The sequence below is a fragment of the Lepisma saccharinum genome, chromosome 13, assembly GCF_977018435.1.
Source record: "Lepisma saccharinum chromosome 13, izLepSacc3.1, whole genome shotgun sequence".
NCBI classification, from domain to species: Eukaryota; Metazoa; Arthropoda; class Insecta; order Zygentoma; family Lepismatidae; genus Lepisma; species Lepisma saccharinum.
Window position 1 is genome coordinate 62,486,682 of NC_139241.1, and position 6,000 is coordinate 62,492,681.

Genomic DNA, 6,000 nt, shown 5'->3' on the forward strand with positions numbered 1-6,000 from the left:
GAACTAGACATACAGTTTAAAGTGTGATGATCCAAACCACTATGTGCCTCCACTGGGTATCAATACCAGGACCCCTTGATTACAAGCCAATGACGTTAACACTATGCCATCAGTGAGGCCCTACTTTGTGGTAGACCCATTGGTTTTACAGTATAACCTCTACCCCAATTTCTATTAAAAATCAGTTTTTACTACTTCCTCACTTGGACCTACACATTTTTGTCTATTACTTGGCTTCCTTTGCGTAAAGGTTAGGGTATCCTGTGAAGTGACAGTTGAAATCTAAGTTCAGCCAGCACACACCATTCACACCTAGTGTTTATTGCCACAGCAACATAAGTGTTCCATCTTTCCCTATTCTGTGCAAGATCTTCACAGTGTCCAATATTTTGGACATAGTTTTTAAGAGTATACATTTTGTAAATAATAGAGTATTACCCAAATTGGGAGTGTAAGCCATAACTTCCTGGCATGAGTTGGTTTTAAATGTTTTATTCCTTACCTTCAAGCCTTTTTTAACCCTTTTTTTTTGCATTCAAAGTCATTTATTTGTCCTGTGATAAAAACCTAGGCAGGTTTTAAAATTTGTAACAAATTAGAAGGTGTTTGTCTAGGCAACAGTCATTTATCATTTACTGTGCAGACGATGCATGCCAGGAAGTTTTACTTTTTATGCATAGATTTTTTTTTTAATGATCAATATTTCATTCTCTTTCCAGATTTTCCGATGGGTTTAACAAATTTTACTTCAAACATGTCTGAATGCTGGGGAATGTCCAACAATATGTATTTTGTCACTTGGTCACATGGAAATTTTATCAGTCACGTGTATCCCACATGCTAGTGAAATGAAATTATCATGATTGGTCCAAATTGGTAGAAAAGCAAAATAAAATAAAACATTTTAAGAATAATTTTCTTCAATCTTAGTGCATTTAGTACAAATCACATTATTTAGTCTTCAGAAAAAATACTTCAAGTGTTACAATGGAGAATGTGATAAAGCACATCAAATTGGAAGATTCTGAAGACTTGGCTATTGCACCTGATACCAGCCATGTAAAGGTGGAAGGAGACGTAGAGGCCTGTGGTATACTCTTCGTTTCCTGTGGAATAAAGACTGAAACTGAAGGTATTGAAGATGTTAAGGCAGACGAGTTTCCCACATTGTTATTTGATCAGTTTCAAAGCAGAGAGTATAAGGACATAAATGAGTGCAGTGACATTGCAAAACAAATAAAAAGTGATGCAATAAAAATCGAGGAAGAAGTTATGATTTGTGAAACAAGATTAGAAAGATTTCCTTTGACAGATGATATGCAAACCGACCCAGATTTGTCAAGCAAAAATGTTAATGAAATGAATGAATCTCCTTCGCCAAATTCCAGGTAATATATTAATTTTTATTATTATGGACATTGTTCGTGTAAGTTGATTTTTAAGCACACTTTATGCACAGAAAGGCTAATTGGGAATGGACGTACAGTTTAAAGTGGGATCTGAACCGCTATGTGCCTCGACCAGGTATCAAACCCGAGACCCCTTGATTAAAAAGCAATGATGTTTCCACTCGGGAGTTGAATATTATGGAAATGTGCACACACATATGTAAGGTGAACTTTTTTTTAAAAAAGTGGATTTATGGAACTCACTTCATTGAGTGGTGGGCTTTACATTGTCCCATCCATAGCAAGGTAAGGGAGGACACTTACTTTACCTCTTCCCATTCACCGATTTTCACACAATCAAAAGTGCATTTTTTTTAACCCATGGCTCAACAGTCAGTGAAGGCCAGGACCTACCTACCCACTGACAAAGGTGGGAGATCAGCCAACCAGTTATGGGCTGATGTGTGGTCAGCACGATGAAACCCTAGTCGTTGTTGCAGGCTACTCATTTGTAGCTTCCCAATTTCTTGCGATGGTAGGCGACAGTCCGAAATTTTGGGAGATAAGTTGTTATGCTTCCTCCAGGAGACTCGAACCTGTGCACATCCTGTAGCCAGAGCCCAATGCATGACACCTTAGACTGCATGGCCATGGTGTGGGGCATCAAGTGTTCATACAGGAATTGAAGTTGTCACGGTATTTTTTTTCTTTCTTGCCTTCAGGAAAAAATGCCTTACAGGATCAAATTACTCTTATCGCACTCTCACCAAAACATATAGCAGTAGGATGAGGGGAAAGGGGTTGTTGCTTTGAACTTGAATAACACACATAACACTGCATTGCGTGTTTCTCTGTTTTAGAAAGAGTGAGAGTGTGCATGTGAGTATCCTTTCCACAAGCAGCATTGACGAAGGTGTCATTATTTTTTTTTAACAGTTTCCATGATATACTGAGATTGGAATCAGCTTCAAATATGCGAAGTTGCACACTTGTGCAAAGCTTATGACTTTGCTTAAATTAATTATGTACACCAGGATCCAGAGCGAACCAATAGGAAGACATCATCCAAGCTCCGCCCCATCATAGTCATGTATTTAACCCAACACTGGTCTCCATATCTACATTCCCTCATGGTGAGAGCAATCTATATGCTCGAAACATTGGAAGCTAACACCGATTTAACCTGGCTGGCAACACGAGAACACTTTTTCGAATCACGTTACCAGGATAGCTACAATTCCTAATTATGTATTATTATTGAAGTTCGATTTCTACTTGTATTTTACAGCAAATGTGAATAGCTTTAAGCAGATGTTAAAGTGATCTAATTTTAGCTGTTTAATTCATTTGCTGGTGACCTGAAGTTCCGGGTTCGAAAAGTTACATGTTTTTTGTGATGATGTTTCACCTCTTCTACCATTCATCACCTATGTTTTATTGTTTAGCTTATGCATGTAGCATAGATGGTAGAATAGTGACTGAAAATAACATAGTTATTTGAGAATAAACACTATATAATAATAATGTAAGTTAGCTCGTGTTACACACTGTACACCTGAACTCAAAGCCAGTATAATTTTCTGTAGGACTTGTGTTGTATTGTCCATATATATATCTGTGATCGTCCTTCACCCATTTCATCTTGTTTCCATTCATCATCATATTCGTGATTAGCCAAAAGTGCAGAAAAGTGAAGTAAAATGAAACCAATCAAGGGCTAATTAAATATATTCAGCCAATCTCTGTGGTCATGACTACTAATTTTCCTTCTCTTTCATCCTCTTTTTTATTTCTTACTTGCTTTACTTTTTTAATTACTTGATTTCTTCGTTGCTCTTTTTTTGTATCTGTTCACTCTGATTCTCTCATTCCAGTTCCTCTCAGTGTTTTTATGTCTGTATCCTTCTCTCTCTCTCTCTGTGTGTGATGTGTGCGTGCGGCCGTGTGTGCACACGCGCGCATGCATGAGTGATTGTTTCTCTACTATAGATGATTCCAAAAATTTCTCCTGCAGCTATTTTGTTGGACAGGCAGTTGCCCTGTGATCATTTCCCAGTGGGTTAGAGCTCACCCAGTGGATATTCCCCAGGATGGGTACCAACATCATAAAGACTGACTTGATTTGATAGAGTAATCCTAGACAGGTGGATTCAGCAATGAAACAAAATTAATCATAATGAGGCACATTAGAGCCCACCCCGCTTCAATACCTTTCAGCGTCGCCCTTATGACCTCATTGGGATTCATATTCTATTCCTCGAACCATGGGGACAAGAATTTCCTGTCACTTTCTTCTTGTCGGTCCTTTCCACCCATGGTGCCACTTTCTGTGCTGACATGCTATTGTTATTTAATGGTGACCTACTTGAGGGTTGTTATTCGTGTTGTTGTTTAACTAATCTGAACTGTCCCCTGATTCCTGTAGAATTATTTGCATCATATTCTGTATTTGGCAAGACGTTGAGATTGTTAGCCAATATGGAAAATATGGATGCTTCAGAAACAACAACAATAAGATAAAACTTTTGGATCCAAAACACTGACGTCCGAGCTCTCATGTTCACTAAACCTGTTTTCAAAGGAATAGGTCTATATGACTGGTACAATTGTATGTTCTAAATGTGTGACTTGGCATTGTAATATTAAGTTTATTATAAGATAAAATATTTTTATGATGAAAGTTAAAATGCAGATTTTTTTTTTTTCAGATTCAGTGACATGCCATTCCAAAAGGAAACCGAAGTGATTACTGAAGAGACTGTTAAAACTGAGCACAAGGAAATATCTTCAACATTAAGTAATCTTCCCAACTGTATTTTAAAGACAGAATTGGAACTATCCAACAGTTTCAAGTCTTGTAGCAATTCAAACACATCAATAGGAAACACTAACAACCATATACTATGCAAATCCAATTGTCCCACCTTTACGGAGGAAGAGAGATTAAATAATGTTGGCAAAATTCACCAAGATATTCAGCCTCTGGAATGCACTTATTGCTCCAAAATGTTTCTTCAAAAGTACAGTTTAGATGCTCACCTAAGAAGGCATGAAGAAATTTACCCTTTCCAATGCTTTCATTGCAACAAAGCATTTACAAATAGAAACTATTTTGCAGTGCATCTTAAAACTCATGAAGGCATTCAGTCTACCCAGTGTACCCAGTGCAACAAACCTTTTGCATCATATTTAAGTTTGAGAACACACATTAGAGTAATTCATGAAAAAAATCACTCATTTAAATGCACCCATTGTGACAAAACCTTTTACCTGAAAGCAAGATTGGATGCTCATCTTAACACACACACAGGAATTCGTCCTTTTCAATGTTCTATATGCTTCAAGACATACACAGGAATTCAAAACTTGAACAATCACATGGAGAGTCATGAAAATGTACGTCCTTTCAAATGTACCCTCTGCAACAAAGCATTCAAGCAGAAATATGCTTTAAATGTTCACATTGCAATCCATGGCAAGGTTCAAAATTTAAAACACAGTGCTCCCATCGAACCATTCGAGGGAAATTCAAACACAATTGCAGAGACTAAAGCTTACCACCACAGTTGTTTCAAATGTAATTTTTGTAGCAAAGAATATGATACTAAACTAAACTTAATTGCTCATATCAAGAAGCACGAAGGAGTTTGTCCATACCGCTGTTGTCATTGCGGTGAATCGTTTACTACAAAATGGCATTTTAAATCACATCTCATCCTTCATGAAGCAAATAGCACGTACCAGTGCTCACAGTGTGACAAATCATTCAGAGATAAAGTTCGCTTGAAGTACCATCTTAAACTTCACGATCCCACTTCTCTTTTCAAATGCACCCTTTGCCCCAGGGAATTCAAGTGGGAAAGGAATTTGACTAGTCATATTGATACTCACAAAAAAATTGCTAACTTCAAGTGCGATCTTTGTGGCAAGTTATTTAGAAGAAAAAGATGTTTGAGTGTTCATATTAAGTGTCACAATGGTGCCCGTCCTTTCAAATGCACTATTTGCTGTAAAAGCTTCAACAGAAGAGGAAATTTACAAAAACATACTTTAATTCATGAGAGAATTCCACCTTTTCAGTGCAACCTGTGTGGTAAAGGATTTGTATATAATGAAGGGTTGACTAATCATATGAGAAATCACAAAGGAATTCGCCCTTTCGAATGCACTGTATGTAGAAAGTCATATGTGTCTAAAGCTTACTTGAATTCACATTTAAAGTATTACAAGAATTCCCTTCCTTTTCCGTGCCCTCATTGCCATAAGTCATTTAGACATAAATCAAATTTGGATCTTCACATTCTACGTCACTAAGAGTTTTGTCCTTTTGAGTTAACTTATTGCAATAAAACTTTTAAACTGAAATTAGTTTTGAGAATGTACCTTACAATTCTCAAAAGATTTGTCCTATATACTAATAATACATTGGTTATTCAAATATAGATCGGAATTTGTTCCCTACAGTCACCCAAGCAAACTTATCAACTTAGGACCAGTCGGATGTTGAAGGGGTTGTGTCTGAGACTCATTCTATACTTTGCAGTTCACCTTTGAAACAGTCAGTCAGTAGTAAGCACAATGAGTGAGCAAGCAAGCAGTTCCAGTCTCATTT

General features: G+C 37.1%; 1 long non-coding RNA gene across 1 annotated transcript in view; it reads left to right on the forward strand.

The window, feature by feature from the left end:
- The window catches only part of LOC145997360 (uncharacterized), a 28,045-nt gene extending 22,292 nt beyond the window's left edge, over positions 1-5,753 (forward strand). The window contains exons 2-3 of the long non-coding RNA XR_014442892.1: positions 720-1,388; positions 4,097-5,753. This is a non-coding gene — a long non-coding RNA (uncharacterized LOC145997360). The remainder of the gene's footprint in view (positions 1-719; positions 1,389-4,096) is intronic.
- Positions 5,754-6,000: the final 247 nt, after the last annotated feature.